The sequence below is a fragment of the Phyllobates terribilis genome, unplaced genomic scaffold, assembly GCF_046119375.1.
Source record: "Phyllobates terribilis strain yellow unplaced genomic scaffold, ASM4611937v1 Scaffold_2__4_contigs__length_985480577, whole genome shotgun sequence".
NCBI classification, from domain to species: domain Eukaryota; kingdom Metazoa; phylum Chordata; class Amphibia; order Anura; family Dendrobatidae; genus Phyllobates; species Phyllobates terribilis.
The window spans coordinates 25,621,548-25,639,067 of record NW_027362762.1 but is presented as its reverse complement, the minus strand read 5'-3'; the positions used below and the strand labels follow the sequence as shown (position 1 = coordinate 25,639,067).

At 51.7% G+C, this 17,520-nt stretch overlaps 1 protein-coding gene across 1 annotated transcript in view; it reads right to left on the bottom strand.

Annotated features, from left to right (window-relative positions):
- The window catches only part of LOC141190269 (uncharacterized), a 70,497-nt gene extending 53,614 nt beyond the window's left edge, over positions 1 to 16,883 (bottom strand). Inside the window, exon 1 of the mRNA XM_073661212.1 lies at positions 16,776 to 16,883. The gene's annotated coding sequence lies outside the window, so the exon portion shown is untranslated. The remainder of the gene's footprint in view (positions 1 to 16,775) is intronic.
- Between the last annotated feature and the right edge of the window lie 637 nt (positions 16,884 to 17,520).

Genomic DNA, 17,520 nt, shown 5'->3' with positions numbered 1-17,520 from the left:
CTCAGACCCCGTCTAGTAATCACCGCACCTCTCAGACCCGTGTAGTAATCACCGCACCTCTCAGACCCCGTCTTTTAATCACTGCACCTCTCAGACCCCGTCTAGTAATCACCGCACCTCATAAACGCTGTCTAGCAATCACCGCACCTCTCAGACCCCGTCTAGTAATTACCGTACCTCTCAGACCCGTCTACTAATCACTGCACCTCTCAGACCCCGTCTAGTAATTACCGTACCTCTCAGACCCGTCTACTAATCACTGCACCTCTCAGACCCCGTCTAGTAATCACTGCACCTCTCAGATCCCGTCTAGTAATCACTGCACCTCTCAGACCCCGTCTAGTAATCACCGCACCTCTCAGACCCCGTCTAGTAATCACCGCACCTCTCAGACCCGTGTAGTAATCACCACACCTCTCAGACCCCGTCTAGTAATTACCGCACCTCTCAGACCCGTCTAGTAATCACCGCACCTCTCAGACCCCGTCTTTTAATCACCGCACCCCTCAGACCCCGTCTTATAATCACCGCACCCCTCAGACCCCGTCTAGTAATTACCGCACCTCTCAGATCCCGTCTAGTAATCACTGCACCTCTCAGACCCCGTCTAGTAATCACCGCACCTCTCAGACCCCGTCTAGTAATCACCGCACCTCTCAGACCCGTCTAGTAATCACCGCACCTCTCAGACCCCGTCTTATAATCACCGCACCCCTCAGACCCCGTCTTATAATCACCGCACCCCTCAGACCCCGTCTAGTAATTACCGCACCTCTCAGACCCCGTCTAGTAATCACAGCACCCCTCAGACCCCGTCTAGTAATTACCGCACCTCCCAGATCCCGTCTAGTAATCACTAGTGATGAGCGAATATGTTCGAGATCCGATCTCCAAACTTAAGTTCGACACGAATGTGGCACATTGGGATTCGTGATGGGAAAGATGAGCAAAATTTGTTAAATTCGGGAAAATCGGTAACGTTTGGCGAATCTCCTTGGTTTCGTGATTGCGGGGCAACTATTATGTTTTTTACAGTTTTGCTAGCATAGTGCTTGTATATGATGAGCTGGGAGCCGTGGTAGATTAGTGTGGGGGCTGGTGATAGCTCAGGACAGGTCAGATCAGCGTCGCAATGTTTTTTTTTTTTTTCCTGTAGGCGGTAACTTTAAGTCAGGAAAGCGCGGCTAGCCAATCAGAGCGCAGGAAGCATCCACAGTGTCCCAGACACAAGGGCTTCTGCAATTGACTGCTGAAATCACATGTCCTCCCTATATAAAAACCAGCCAGGTTCCCTCAGTGCCATTTTATGCATGCCACTGAAGGAGACAGACGCTGCTGAGTGTACAGTCATGGCCAAAAGTATTGAGAATGAGACAAATAGTAATTTTTCCAAAGTTTACTGCTTCATTTTTTGTAATGGCAATTTGCATATACTCCTGAATGTCAAAGAGTGATCAGCTTAACAGCAATTACTGTACTTGCAAAGTCAATATTTGCCCAGAAAATGAACTTTAACCCCCAAAACACATTTCAACATCATTGCAGTCCTGCCTTAAAAGGAGCAGCTAACAACGTTTTAGTGATTGATCCATTAACACAGGTGTGGGTGTTGATGAGGACAGGGCTGGCGATCAATCAGTCATGATTAAGTAAGAATGACATCACTGGACACTTTAAAAGGAGGCTGGTTCTTGGTATCATTGTTTCTCTTCAGTTAACCATGGTTATCTCTAAAGAAACACGTGCAGCCATCATTGCACTGCACAAAAATGGCCTAACAGGGAAGAGTATCGCAGCTACAAAGATTGCACCTCAGTCAACAATCTATCGCATCATCAAGAACTTCAAGGAGAGAGCTTCCATTGTTGTCAAAAAGGCTCCAGGGCGCCCAAGAAAGACCAGCAAGCGCCAGGACCGTATCTTAAAACTGTTTCAGCTGCGGGATCGGACTACCAGCAGTGCCGAGCTTGCTCAGGAATGGCAGCAGGCTGGTGTGAGTGCTTCTGCACGCACTGTGAGGCGGAGACTCTTTGAGCAAGGGCTGGTTTCAAGGAGGGCAGCAAAGAAGCCAATTCTCTCCAGAAAAAACATCAGGGACCGACTGATATTCTGCAAAAGGTACAGGGAGTGGACTGCTGAGGACTGGGGCAAAGTCATTTTCTCTGATGAATCCCCTTTTCGATTGTTTGGGACATCTGGAAAACAGCTTATTCGGAGAAGAAGAGGTGAGCGCTACCACCAGTCTTGTCTCATGCCAACTGTAAAGCATCCTGAAACCATTCATGTGTGGGGTTGCTTCTCAGCCAAGGGAATCGGCTCACTCACAGTCTTGCCTAAAAACACAGCCATGAATAAAGAATGGTACCAGAATGTCCACCAAGAGCAACTTCTCCCAACCGTCCAAGAGCAGTTTGGCGCCCAACAATGCCTTTTCCAGCACGATGGAGCACCTTGCCATAAAGCAAAGGAGATAACTAAATGGCTCATGGAACAAAACATAGAGATTTTGGGTTCATGGCCTGGAAACTCCCCAGATCTTAATCCCATTGAGAACTTGTGGTCAATCATCAAGAGACGGGTGGACAAACAAAAACCAACAAATTCTGGCAAAATGCAAGCATTGATTATGCAAGAATGGACTGCTATCAGTCAGGATTTGGTCCAAAAGTTGATTGAGAGCATGCCAGGGAGAATTACAGAGGTCTTGAAGAAGAAGGGGCAACACTGCAAATATTCACTTGCTGCATTAACTCATTCTAACTGTCAATATAACCTATTGGTACTCATAATATGATTGCAATTATATTTCTGTATGTGATATAAACATCAGACAAACACTAATAAAAACCAGAGGCCAGTGTAGTGCCGGCGTCCCTGCCCTCTGCTAGGCAGGGACGCTGCTCCCCTCACCGCTCTGCTCCGTGCCCGGCTTCCTCCCCCCGCTCTGCTGTCAGCGCGCGCTCCGTCCCGGCGTCCTCCTCCTGCTCTGCTCTCAGCGCGCGCTCCTTCCCGGCCCCTGTGCTTAGGGCGCGCGCGCGCGCGCTCCCCTCCTCTTAAAGGGGCCGCGCGCGCCGCCCTAAAGAGTCCCCGGCCAATGGCCGGAGGACTTCATCATATATAAGGCACCTCCTCCAAAATGGAGGTGCCCGAGCAATGTTGTTTGCACCTGTGTCTCACCTGTGCTTCAGCCCTCAGGTCCCGTTGCCAGTTACCTGCCAGTTTCCTGCCAGTTACCTGCCTGATTCCTGCCTGAATACTTGTTACCTGTCTGCCAGTCTGAGGTCCGACGGTCTGCCTTACTACTCCTGTCAGTCTGTCTAAAGGACCAGCCTGCCCGCTCACCTGGGAGCGCATATCAGCTACCTGCCTGCTTGCCTGAGGTCCGACGGTCTGCCTTACTACTCCGGTCAGTCTGTCTATGGACCAGCTTGCCCGCTCACCTGGGAGCGCTTCTCCGTTATCTGCCTGCTTGCCAGCCCGGAGGCTCCGTTGTCACGTGCTGTGACCACCAGCTATCTCAGAGACTCTTGCCCGCTCACCTGGGAGCGCATCTCCGTTACCTGCCTTCTTGCCAGCCCGGAGGTCCCGTTGTCACGTGCGGTGACCACCAGCTATTCCAGTGACTCTTGCCCGCTCACCTGGGAGCGCTTCTCCGTTACCTACCTGCTTGCCAGCCCGGAGGTTCCGCCGTCACGTGCCGTGACCACCTGTTATTCCAGAGACTCTCGCTTGCTCACCTGGGAGCACACATCTACCATCTGCCTGCTAGCCTACCCGGAGGCTCTGCCATCACAGGTCGTACCTAACCTTTACCTAGAGACTGCCCTGATCACTTGCCTTATCTCCCTGTCCGTTCATCCAGAGACTGCCACCCGCTCCCTTACAAGGGCCGCCCCCTTGTATAGTAGCTCAGAGGTTCCGCCTCCCAGACCCGTTACAGTTTGCTCGGGCCATGGAACCCGGTGGCACCCAAGCTCCCTCGCTCTCGGACCTCTGTCTTGAACTGTCCCGTCAGAGGTCCCAACAGGAGGCCATCCTGGGTCACCTGCGGAATGTTAATACTCGCCTGAACACTCTGTCTGATCCACCAACAACCTCCGCCAGTGCCATATCTTGCAATCCGGCAGCTCCGCTGCCCACTAATACTATGGTATCCTACCCCGGACCCCGGCTTTCTGCACCTCCTCGCTTCGGAGGCGACCCCGTCCAGGCTCGGGGCTTCTTAAATCAGTGCACCCTGCATTTTGAACTTTTGTCCTACCAGTTTAACTCCGACCGGGCCAAAATTGCCTTCATCATGTCCCATCTCACCGGGGAGGCCCTGGCCTGGCTGAATCCTCTATGGGAGAGAGGAGACCCCCTGGTGTCCAACTTGCCTGCTTTTCTCACGGCTTTCCGGAAAGTCTTCGACGAACCCGGACGGAAGACCTCATCTGCATCATCGTTGCTACGCCTCCGTCAGGGGAGTCTCACCGTGGGCCAATATGCCATACGGTTCCGTACCCTTGCCTCGGAGCTGGCCTGGGATAACGACGCTCTGGTTTCCGTCTTCTGGGAGGGTCTGTCCGGCCGTATTAAAGATGAACTTGCCGGTCGGGACATTCCTACCACTCTCGATGACTTAATAACTCTTGCCACCCGGATTGACCTACGGTTCCAGGAGCGTGCCAAAGAGGTCACCCGTGAGAGAAGGATTCCACGTTTAGCTCCTACTTTCCAGAAACCCGTCATTCCCTCCATCTCTCCCCAGGTACACTCTCCTGAGCCTATGCAGGTCGACCAGACCAAGATGGTCAAAACCCGTCAGGACTCACGCCGTGCCGAGGGGAGCTGCTTCTACTGTGGCAGTAAGGAGCACCGGATCCGTGCCTGCCCGGAGAGGTCGGGAAACGCCTGTGTCTAGGTTCGCTCAGAGAGGTCCACCTAGACAAGAATAAATCCTCTCCATCCCTGCTGTTGTCAGTTTCGATCATCTACGGGGAGAACCGTTATTTCGAACTAGCCCAACTTGACTCTGGAGCAGCCGGGAACCTTATTTCACAGTCCCTGGTTGAGAAATACCGCATCCCCACCAAACCTCTGGCTGTACCCTTGTCTGTCGCTGCCGTGGATGGGGGCCTCTTACCTCGCCCCATTCAACTCATCACCGAATCCATTACCCTGCAGGTGGGAATGCTGCATTCTGAAAGTATCTCCTTTCATGTTCTGCCTGGACTCTCTCACACCCTCTTGCTAGGTCTGCCCTGGCTCCAGAGACATGCACCCGTGCTAGACTGGCAAACCGGAGAGGTCCTTCGCTGGGGACAAGACTGTCATAAAACCTGCCTGGTTCCCGTCCATCCCGTCCGTCCCTCTCCTACCCCAGCTAATCTACCTGGACTTCCGATTCCTTATTGGTCTTATGCAGATGTCTTTAATAAAAAGGAGGCAGAGACATTACCACCACATAGACCATACGACTGTCCCATCGATCTGCTACCCGGTACTACTCCTCCCCGTGGGCGTATCTATCCTTTATCCGCTGCTGAGACCCGGTCAATGTCCGAATATATTGAGGAGAATCTGGCCAGAGGATTCATCCGGAAATCTACCTCCCCGGCGGGAGCAGGCTTCTTTTTCGTCAAAAAGAAGGACGGCTCTCTCCGTCCCTGTATAGACTATAGAGGCCTAAACCTGATCACGGTGAAGAATAAGTACCCCCTTCCGCTCATTCCAGAATTATTTGATCGTCTGAGGGGGGCTAGGATCTTCACCAAACTGGACCTTCGTGGGGCGTACAACCTGGTTCGTATTCGTCAGGGGGATGAATGGAAGACGGCATTCAACACCCGGGACGGCCACTATGAATACCTGGTAATGCCCTTTGGTCTCTGTAACGCTCCTGCCGTCTTTCAAGAGTTGGTCAATGACATCTTCCGGGACCTTCTCTACTCCTGCGTAGTGGTGTACCTGGACGACATCTTGGTCTTCTCTCCGGATCTCCAGACTCACCGGAGGGACGTTCGTCAGGTCCTGCTCAGGCTAAGGCAGAACCATCTCTACGCTAAATTTGAGAAGTGCCTCTTTGAGCAGACCTCGCTTCCGTTTCTGGGCTACATTATCTCTCAGACCGGCCTACAAATGGATCCTGAGAAACTGTCTGCCATCGAGAAATGGCCCCGACCGGAGGGGTTGAAGGCCATTCAGCGATTCCTGGGCTTCGCCAACTACTACCGCCTCTTCATACCACACTTCTCTTCCCGGACGGCCCCAATTTCTGCGCTCACCCGTAAAGGTACTAATCCCAAAGAGTGGCCACCCGAAGCAGAGGAGGCCTTTCTTTCCCTTAAACAGGCCTTCTCTTCCGCCCCGGTGCTGCATCGCCCAGATGGCAACAAGCAGTTCTTCCTGGAAGTTGACGCCTCCTCCTCTGGAGCCGGAGCGGTACTTACTCAAAAATCATCTTCCGGGAGGATGGTAACTTGTGGCTTCTTCTCTAAACTCTTCTCCTCCTCTGAGCGCAACTATTCCATAGGAGACCGAGAGTTATTGGCCATCAAACTGGCATTGGAGGAGTGGCGTTACCTGCTCGAGGGGGCTCTTCACCCGGTAATAATTTACACTGACCACAAGAACTTGGCTTACCTCCAGCATGCCCAGAGACTTAACCCGCGCCAAGCCCGGTGGTCCTTGTTTTTTGCTCGTTTTGATTTTGTCCTTCATTTTCGCCCGGCTGACAAAAACGTCAAGGCGGACGCCTTGTCTCGATCCTTTCTGGTGTCTGATCTCGAGGAGGATCCGAAACATATCATCGATCCCGCCAGAGTAATGCAGGTGGCTCCCGTGAGTCTAAATCGTCTTCCTCCTGGTAAGACGTTCGTACCAGTACCTGATCGGGAGAAGATCCTACACTGGGGTCATTCGTCTAAACTAGCTGGCCACGCCGGTCAGAAAAAGACCCTCCAGCTTATTACCCGGCACTACTGGTGGCCTAACCTGCACAAGGATGTAATAGACTTTGTTTCTGCCTGTGTGTCCTGCGCCCGCAACAAAGTTCCGAGACACCTGCCGGCCGGCCGCCTCCTACCTCTGCCAGTACCTGCTGCCCCCTGGCAGCATATAGCGATGGACTTCATTACTGATCTGCCCGTCTCTGCCGGTTGTACGGTCATTTGGGTGGTCGCTGACCGCTTCTCCAAGATGGCTCACTTCATTCCACTGCCAGGTCTTCCGTCTGCACCCAAGCTGGCTAAAGACTTTATCCGCCACATCTTCCGTCTTCATGGCCTGCCCCGTCACATCGTGTCGGATCGTGGGGTACAGTTCACTTCCCGTTTCTGGAGAGCCACTTGTAAATTGCTGGACGTCACCCTGGACTTCTCCTCCGCTTACCACCCACAGTCTAATGGTCAAGTGGAGCGGATCAATCAGAACCTGACCAGTTACCTTCGGCACTTCGTTAATGCCCACCATTCTGACTGGGTGGATCTCCTGCCATGGGCCGAATTCTCGTACAACAATCACGAGAGCGAGTCTTCCTCCAAATCCCCGTTTTTTGTAGTCTACGGTCAGCATCCTCGGATCCCGTTTCCCGTCTCCACCTCGGCGGACAATCCGGCTGCGGAATCTCTTGTAAACAAATTTTCCTCCATATGGGAGAGTACCCGGTCCGCACTCCTTCTGTCATCCGAGCGTATGAAAAGACACGCTGACAAAAAACGTCTGGACCCTCCTCAATTCCGCCCTGGGGATAAAGTCTGGCTCTCGTCCAAATATGTCCGGCTCAAGATCCTTTCCTATAAGTTAGGGCCTCGGTTCATCGGCCCACTGGAGGTCATCAGTCAGATCAACCCGGTGGCCTATAAATTGAAACTCCCGGCCAACTTACGGATCCCTAACTCCTTCCATGTGTCTCTCCTCAAACCTGTGGTGCTTAACTCTTTTTCCAAGTCTACAGGTACGCCTCCTGCTCCGGTTTCTGCTGAGGACGAGTTTGAGGTAGAGAACATTCTTGCCACCAAAAGGGTAAGAGGAAAGACCTTTTTCCTGGTAGATTGGAAGGGGTTTGGTCCTGAGGAGAGAACGTGGGAGCCCCGGGAGAACATCCATGCCCCTCTCATCCTAGCTAAATTTCTGTCTGGCCTAAAAAAGGGGGGGGTACTGTAGTGCCGGCGTCCCTGCCCTCTGCTAGGCAGGGACGCTGCTCCCCTCACCGCTCTGCTCCGTGCCCGGCTTCCTCCCCCCGCTCTGCTGTCAGCGCGCGCTCCGTCCCGGCGTCCTCCTCCTGCTCTGCTCTCAGCGCGCTCTCCTTCCCGGCCCCTGTGCTTAGGGCGCGCGCGCGCGCGCTCCCCTCCTCTTAAAGGGGCCGCGCGCGCCGCCCTAAAGAATCCCCGGCCAATGGCCGGAGGACTTCATCATATATAAGGCACCTCCTCCAAAATGGAGGTGCCCGAGCAATGTTGTTTGCACCTGTGTCTCACCTGTGCTTCAGCCCTCAGGTCCCGTTGCCAGTTACCTGCCAGTTACCTGCCAGTTACCTGCCTGATTCCTGCCTGAATACTTGTTACCTGTCTGCCAGTCTGAGGTCCGACGGTCTGCCTTACTACTCCTGTCAGTCTGTCTAAAGGACCAGCCTGCCCGCTCACCTGGGAGCGCATATCAGCTACCTGCCTGCTTGCCTGAGGTCCGACGGTCTGCCTTACTACTCCGGTCAGTCTGTCTATGGACCAGCTTGCCCGCTCACCTGGGAGCGCTTCTCCGTTATCTGCCTGCTTGCCAGCCCGGAGGCTCCGTTGTCACGTGCTGTGACCACCAGCTATCTCAGAGACTCTTGCCCGCTCACCTGGGAGCGCATCTCCGTTACCTGCCTGCTTGCCAGCCCGGAGGTCCCGTTGTCACGTGCGGTGACCACCAGCTATTCCAGTGACTCTTGCCCGCTCACCTGGGAGCGCTTCTCCGTTACCTACCTGCTTGCCAGCCCGGAGGTTCCGCCGTCACGTGCCGTGACCACCTGTTATTCCAGAGACTCTCGCTTGCTCACCTGGGAGCACACATCTACCATCTGCCTGCTAGCCTACCCGGAGGCTCTGCCATCACAGGTCGTACCTACCCTTTACCCAGAGACTGCCCTGATCACTTGCCGTATCTCCCTGTCCGTTCATCCAGAGACTGCCACCCGCTCCCTTACAAGGGCCGCCCCCTTGTATAGTAGCTCAGAGGTTCCGCCTCCCAGACCCGTTACAGCCAGCAGATCATGGGAAAATATAATTTTCCCCTCCCCCATGACAGCACACCTTGAGAGAGAGGATCCGCCCCACCAAGGACAGGAAACCGTCTGAAATAAAAGGGCAGTACCTCACCCTCGCTTCAGTTGGTTTCCTGTCCTTGATGGGGAACCTGTCTGGAAGAAAGAAGACTTACCTGGGGCTGTCCCGGTGTGGAAGAGCGGGCACTGGCCTGTGCACCGGGTTCAGTATCCCAGAAACGCCGTCCGCAGCTTCCCCTGGGGTCTCTGCGCCGAGCGGGGCGCACGCGGTGAGGCAGGCTCTGTCCTCCCGGAGACCGCGGCGCCGTCCTCCCCCTGCAGTGTGGAACGCTTCCGGGTGTGACGCGCCTGACGTCACGGCGCAGGGCACGCTGGGAGCGGCGCGCTGGGTGACGTCAGGAGGCGGCGCCGATCCAAGATGGCGGCGCCCATCGGAGCGTCCCAGGCCGTTTTTTTTTTTTTTTCAACGGACCGGCCTGAGGAAGGGGGAGGGCCCACAGACCGGAGGAGGCTGGATGGCCCTATATTTAAGGGGGGGGGGAGCTATCCTGGAAGCGTGGTGCGCTTCTGAGACATGGCTGATCCAGATAGCCAGGAGCAGCAGCAGTTTACCCCCCCACCTCAGCAACAGAAAAAGCAGAGGGATGCATCGTATACAGACAGCCGCTCGAGTAATCGTAGTGGCAGCCGCAGGAGTAAGGCTTCGAGTGCCTCGGGACCATCCAGAATGGAATCATCGGTTCCGCGACAGCCTCCGAATCCGGTACCCGTTTGTGACCTCCGAGGGTGAGTGAGCTTCGTGAATGTCACTGGTTAATAACGGGAAGTCTCTTATGTGCTTCCTTTTTTTAGGAGCCTAAGAAGAGTAGTGCCAAGCAAAAGCATAGAATGTGTGCCCTTTGCCAAGCTTCTCTCTCAGTAGAGTGGCAGAAACCACTTTGCCAGGGCTGTGTGACCAAAACCATAGCTGAGAATTCCCGGGATTTTGCTGCAGATTTAAAGTCCATAGTACATGCAGAAGTTCAGGGGTCCCTGAAAGGGTTCCTTAGAGGGAAGAAAAGGCCCCGTAGAGAGGTTTCCCCCGTCTCTGATTCCTCCCAGTCCGAGGAGCAGTGGGATTCATCGTCCTCTTCCTCATCGGGGGGCGGTAGACCCTGCTTCCCCATTGAGAATACAGACAGACTGGTTAGGGCAGTAAGATCAACCATGGGTCTGGAGGAAGAGAGAGCATCTAAATCCCGGGAGGACATCATGTTTGCGGGCTTGGGAGAGAAGAAGAGACGCTCATTTCCGGTTAACAGTAAGATTCAGGGCCTCATTGACCGGGAGTGGAGGAGACCTGAGAGATCAGGGGCTTTACCCTCCTTCTCCAAAAGAAGGTACCCCTTCGAAGAGAAGGATGCGGAACCTTGGGATAAGATCCCCAAGGTGGACGGGACTGTGGCAAGGTCATCGAAAAGATCTTCCCTGCCCTTGGAGGACTCTGGCGTCCTAAAAGATGCCCTGGATAAAAGAGCTGACTCTTTCCTGCGCCACACGTGGGAGGCGGCGGCAGGTGGCCTAAAACCAGCGGTGGCTAGCACCTGTGTGGCGAGGTCCTTGATGGTGTGGCTCCAACAGCTGGAAGACCAGCTTAAAGATAAAAAGGTCTCCAGACAGGCAATACTTGCAGAGCTACCTCTAATACAAACAGCATCGGCCTTCCTGGCCGACTCTTCAGCTGACTCGGTCAGACTGTCAGCTAGGGCAACGGGACTATCCAACGCAGCCAGGCGGGCCTTGTGGCTCAAAGGTTGCCCAGACGACCTACCTTCGAAACAGAAACTGTGCTCCCTCCCATGTGATGGTAGACTCCTGTTTGGCCAAAAGTTAGAAGACCTGTTGGAAAAAGCAGGCGATAAAACCAAAGGGTTCCCGGGATTTTCGGGGGAACCAAGAAGATTTAGTTTTCGGAGGAGAAAATTTAACCGGGGTTGTCCTCCGGGAGACAAAAAGAAATGGGAAGCCAAGTCCAAAAAAGAATCGGGCTACATGTTTGGAGGACCATCCTCGAGTTCGAAGAGATCCTCCCAATGACGCCAGGCTGGAAGTGGGTGGAAGGCTTTCCCACTTTCTTCCAGCTTGGGATGCGATAACAGCAAACCCCTGGATTCTGAAAATTATCAGTGGGGGCCTGAAGATCCGGTTCAGCCAGACCCCCTGGCGGACCTTTGTGGTTACCCCCCTACGAAAGGTCCAGGAAGAACTATTAGCCCTGGAAACAGAAGTGTTAGAGTTAGTAGGAAAGCAGGTCCTTCTCGAAGTACCAGCAACACAGAGAGGGAGGGGGTTCTATTCCCCACTATTCATGATAAAAAAAACAAACGGGTCCTTAAGGACCATCATCAACCTCAGGAGTCTGAACTAAGTAGTAGAAAACCAGACTTTCAAGATGGAGTCAGTAAGCTCGGCAGTGAAGCTCTTACATCGCAACTGCTTTATGGCTGTAATAGACTTGAAGGACGCATATTATCACGTCCCAATCCATCCGGAGTATCAGAAGTATCTGAGAGTAGCCCTGTTTATTCAGGGGAAGCTGAGGCATTTTCAGTTTGCTGCCCTACCCTTTGGCCTCTCCATTGCCCCGAGAATATTTACGAAACTAATAGCAGAAGTGACAGCCTTCCTACGGATCAAGAATGTAGTGATCGTGCCATATTTAGACGACTTCTTGATAATAGGGAAAACAGAAGCCCACTGCTCCAGTCAGCTCCTAGTGGTCACGGAAGTGTTGCATCAGCTGGGGTGGTTAGTAAATTTCCAAAAATCAAGACTAACCCCCTCCAGGACTCAGACCTTTCTGGGTCTAATCCTAGACTCTCGTCGCCAAACCTGCTTCCTCCCAGAGGACAAAATCTGCAGGTTGATTGCATTAGTCTCGAAGGCCATTCAAGCTCCAGAGATGTCTCTGAGAGAGGCAATGTCCCTCCTGGGTTCTATGACGGCCTGTCTCCCAGCAGTAATGTGGGCCCAGGGGCATATGAGGCGGCTTCAGTGGGAGGTCCTTTCAGCACAGAGGTCCTGCAACGGGCATTTAGAAGGCAGGCTCTCTCTCTCCCCACAAGTAGTAGATTCCTTTTCGTAGTGGACAGTCAGGGGAAATCTAACCGCAGGCGTTCAATGGTCCAGACCAGTAGATCGGGTAATTACGACCGACGCAAGCAGGTCCGGATGGGGGGGTCATCTGGCAGAACTCGCAATACAGGGTCACTGTGCTTACGAGGGGGGAGCATCCTCAAACTTAAAGGAGCTTTGGGCCGTAGAAAGATCCCTCAGGGGCTTCCTCCCTCACATCCAAAATCACCATATCCAGGTCAGGTCCGACAACCGGACAGCAGTAGCCTATGTGAATCACCAAGGAGGGACAAGGTCACGCCCTCTGATGGTGGTGGCAGACAGGATCCTTGGTCTAGCAGAGCGAAACCTCCTATCCCTCAGCGCCCTTCACATAAAGGGGATAGAAAACGTGAAAGCAGATTTTCTAAGCCGCCATACCCTAAGACAGGGGGAGTGGGGGTTGAACCCGGAGGTCTTCCATCAGATTGTCCAGTTATGGGGGCAGCCAGACATAGACCTGTTCGCCACAAGGGCAAACAGAAAGGTGCAGAGATTTTGCTCCCTAAATCTGGCAGAAAATCCCCATGCCGTAGATGCTCTCCAGATTCCTTGGGGGTTCAGGAAGGCCTATGCCTTTCCGCCATTAGTGATGATTCCAGTAGTGGTGAGGAAGATCCGGGAGGAAGGCGCCAGGGCGATTTTGATAGCCCCTTTTTGGCCCAAGAGGCCTTGGTTCTCTCTGCTTCGGCTAATGTCGGTGTCAGATCCCTGGATTCTACCAAAGAGGCCGGACCTTCTCATGCAGGGACCAGTATTCCATGCCCAGGCCAGGGGGTTCCATCTTTCGGCATGGAATTTGAGAGGTCGCTATTGAGTAGCAAGGAGTTTTCACCAGGCTTAGTTTCTACTTTATTGGGGAGCAGAAAACCAATTACAACTAAGATTTATAGCAGGGTTTGGGGTAAATTCCTAGAGTTTATAGATATCCCGCTATCGAGTAAACCTCCGATCAGAGGGATCCTGGAATTTCTGCAAAAGGGGCGGGACCTGGGTCTAGCTACAGGGACCCTTAAGGTTCAAGTTTCAGCTTTGGGAGCACTCTACAATTGTAATCTGGCTGGGAATAGGTGGATCTCGAGGTTTATCAAGTCCTGTGCCAGAGCAGGACCGGTTAGATCCTTGGGTGTTCCTCCTTGGGACCTGAACTTAGTCTTGAACGCTGTTACTAGTGAACCATTTGAACCTCTACACAAGGTTTCTCCAAAAATTCTCACCCTTAAGACCATCCTCCTAGTGGCCTTAACGTCAGCCCGTAGGGTGGGTGATCTGCAGGCCCTTTCGGTTAATCCTCCTTACACACAAATCTTTGAGGATAGGGTCACCTTGCGGCCAGATCCAGCATACCTTCCCAAGGTGGTATCTAGATTTCACCGTAGTCAGGAGATTGTGCTACCCTCGTTCTGCAGCAATCCCAAGAACCCAGGGGAAGTCAGGTTCCATAGCCTAGATGTTAGGAGGTCCCTGCTACAGTACATTCACATGACAAGTCTGTGGAGGAAAGACGGTTCTCTGTTCCTGGCCTTTCAAGGGTGTAGGAAAGGTCACGGGGTGTCCAAGGGTGCCATCTCTAGGTGGCTCAGGGAGGCCAATTTGCTTAGCCTATACGTCCACAGGGGTTCCAGCCCCGGACAATGTGAGGGCTCATTCCACCAGAGCCGTTGCAACCTCCTGGGCAGAGAGAGCAGACGTCTCGATCGAGCAGATATGTAGAGCTGCTACTTGGTCTACACCATCCACCTTCTTTAACCCCTTACTTACCGGGGATGTATTAGTACGCATATTTGCATACTGCCCGTTCAGTGAGGGCTGCTGCGCTGAGCCCTCACTGAACGGAGCACATGTCAGCTGATTCTTACAGCTGACATGTGCCCGCAACAGCCGCGGGTGGAATCGTAATCCACCCGCGGCTGTTAACATGTTAAATGCCGCTGTCAATCTCCGACAGCAGCATTTAACGCGCGCTTCCGGGTAGCGCGTCATAAGCCCCGCCCACCGGCGACCCCGTCACGTGATCGCGGGTCGCCGATGGGCGTGCATGACAACCCAGGGTCTGCAGCAGACGCCTGTGGTTGTCATGATCTTGTCGCTATGAGCGCCACCTAGTGGTCGGCGCTCATAGCACAGGACCATTTCTGCTGCATGCAGGGGGCCTGCTCGTCCCCTGTATGTAGCAGAGGCGATCGGATAGTTGCTGCTTCTAGTCTCCTATGGAGACTATAGAAGCATGCAAAAAGTAAAAAAAAAAAGTTTTTAAAAATATAAAAAAAAATAAAAAAATATAAAAGTTTAAGTCACCCCCCTTTCGCCCCATTCAAAATAAAATATATATAAAAAAAACCCCACATACACATATTTGGTATCGCCGCGTTCAGAATCGCCCGATCTATCAATATAAAAAAAGAATTAATCCGATCGGTAAACGGCGTAACGAGAAAAAAATTCTAAACGCCAGAATTACGTTTTTTGGTCGCCGCAAAATTGCAATAAAATGCAATAACGGGCGATCAAAACATCGGATCTACCCCAAATGTTATCAATAAAAACGTCAGCCCGGCACGCAAAAAAAAAGCCATCAACCAGCCTCAGATCACGAAAAATGGAGACGCTACGGGTCTTAGAAAATGGCGCTATTTTTTTATTTATTTTTTTACCAAATTTTGGAATTTTTTTTCACCACTTAAATATAAAAGAACCTATACATGTTTGGTGTCTATGAACTCGTAATGACCTGTAGAATGAGAAGGGCAGGTCAGTTTTAGCATTCAGTGAACGTGGTAAAAAAAATAAATAAAAAACAACTGTGGTATTGCACTTTTTTTGCAATTTTACCGCACTTGTAATTTTTTTCCCGTTTTCCCGTACAGGATATGGTAAAACTAGTAATGGCGTTGAAAAGTACAACTCGTCCCGCAAAAAATAAGCCCTCACATGGCCATATTGACCAAAAAATAAAAACGCTATGGCTCTGGGAACAAGGGGAGCAAAAACGAAAATGCAAAAACGAAAAATGCTCCCGGGCTTAAGGGGTTAAGCACTATCGGTTGGATCTATCCTCTTCTGATCTCACCTTTGGGAGAAGGGTACTTCAGGCTGTGGTCCCTCCCTAGGGTGCTCATAAATTCTCCAAAATTCTCTCAAGGTGTGCTGTCATGGGGGAGGGGAAAACACCAAGGTTACTTACCGGTAGCCGGTTTTTCCTGAGCCCATGACAGCACCCGTAGTTTCCCCCCCTTATTTTTTCTATGTTTCTCACACCCTGGTGTGCACTGTTTGGGGTGGTGTGTATATGTATATTGTGGTGTTGGTTATGTGCCTAACCTGTTTAGGGAGGTCCTCTCAATGCTCTGTAAACAACTGAAGCGAGGGAGAGGTACCGCCCTTTTATTTCAGACGGTTTCCTGTCCTTGGTGGGGCGGATCCTCTCTCTCAAGGTGTGCTGTCATGGGCTCAGGAAAAACCGGCTACCGGTAAGTAACCTTGGTGTTTTGGTGTCATTCTCAAAACTTTTGGCCATGACTGTACGCTGTCCTGTGAACTGAGAGATATTAGCTAGATAGATGGGCGCTTCTGTGGAAGTCAGATAGTGTAGATTAGTCCTGTACTGTGTACCTGTGATATCAACCTTGCAGTACATTTTTTTGCTGAGATTCTGACAGAAAGAGCAGGGCCCATGGCACAGAACAGTGCTGTGCACCGGTTGTACTGTGCTCCATGCAGGAGTATACCTTCAATCTATTTTTGCACTTGCTAATGTGATCAAGCAAGCAAGCCCTTGTAGGCCACTTTTTGTTTTTGTGGGGTTGAAATTCAGCTGTCTGCAGAGCTTGTCAGTGCAGAGCTTCTGAGTGCAGAGCACAAAAACCTTTTTTTTTTCTTTTTGCTAATGTGATAGTGCAAGCTGTGTTAGCCCAGTTTGTCATTTTTTTGGTGGATGAACTTCAGTTTTATGCACAGTAAAACAAATATTTCTGTGCTGTTCCTAGCCACAGTCCACCAAAGATTTTTTTGTGTGGCAAACGTGATACACTCTGCTATACGTCAACTACTACGTTAGTGGGGGTGAACTTCAGCTGTTTTCAGAGTAAACAAAATTATTTTTTTCTGTTGCTAGGCAGAGTCCAAAAAATATATATTTTTCTTTTGCTAATGTTATACACTCTGCTATAAGCCACCTAGTCCTTTAGTGGCGGTGAAATTAAGCTGTATTCAGAACTTGTGCAGAGTCAAAAAATCTATTTTTTGCTGTTGCTAATGTTATACATAAGGCTATATCTGAGTTTGAAATAGTTTGGAGAATATCTTGTATGTTATACAGGCCTCATCCACACTAAAAAATACTTCTGTTACTAACGTTATACAGCAAGCCATATCTTACCTTGTCATTTAGTGCCGCTGAAATGCAGGTGTGTGCAGAGCTGTTGCAGAGGAAAAACTCTAATTTTGTTTTGCTAATGGCATGCTCCTACCACAGTATCTGAGTGGGAAAAAGAGAGGTCGTGGTGGAAGGGTGAATAGGCTTAGTGTTCAAGGTATACGTGGGGTAGGTGGTAATGTTAGTGAAAGCACTAATGAACCAACACCATCATGTCCTAACCGAAGACAACTGACAACTTATGTTAGTGGACGGGATACTGTACTCCCTTTCTTTGGCAGCCGCACAGCGATACGCCTTGTTGATAAGGGCCAGAAAGAGCAGGTGCTCCAGTGCATGGCAAGCTCTGCTTCAAGTGGCCTCTACTCTTCTTTCTCCACCTCAACATCACAGACAGTGCAGTCCACAGAGGTGGCACCCCAATTAACCTTACTTCCCCCCGTGTCACAACTGTCCAAGTGCCCAACTGACTGTAGGGAACTACAGATAGACGAGTCTGTAGAACTGTTCACCCATTTTATACCATGGGCATCAGAAGTGTACTCCAAACATTCACAGAGTCAAGAAGAGGAGGAAAGCATCTGCACCGATGCCCAAAATTTTTTTACGTTGGATTCTGGGCAGAACGGAGTAGGATCCGAGCAGGTTCCTGACCCTCATCACCAGACATTAACCACCGGGGAGGGAGGTGATCCTGATGAGACTCAGATACCGGAGGCCGATGCGGACTGGACTGTGCTGTCAGGGC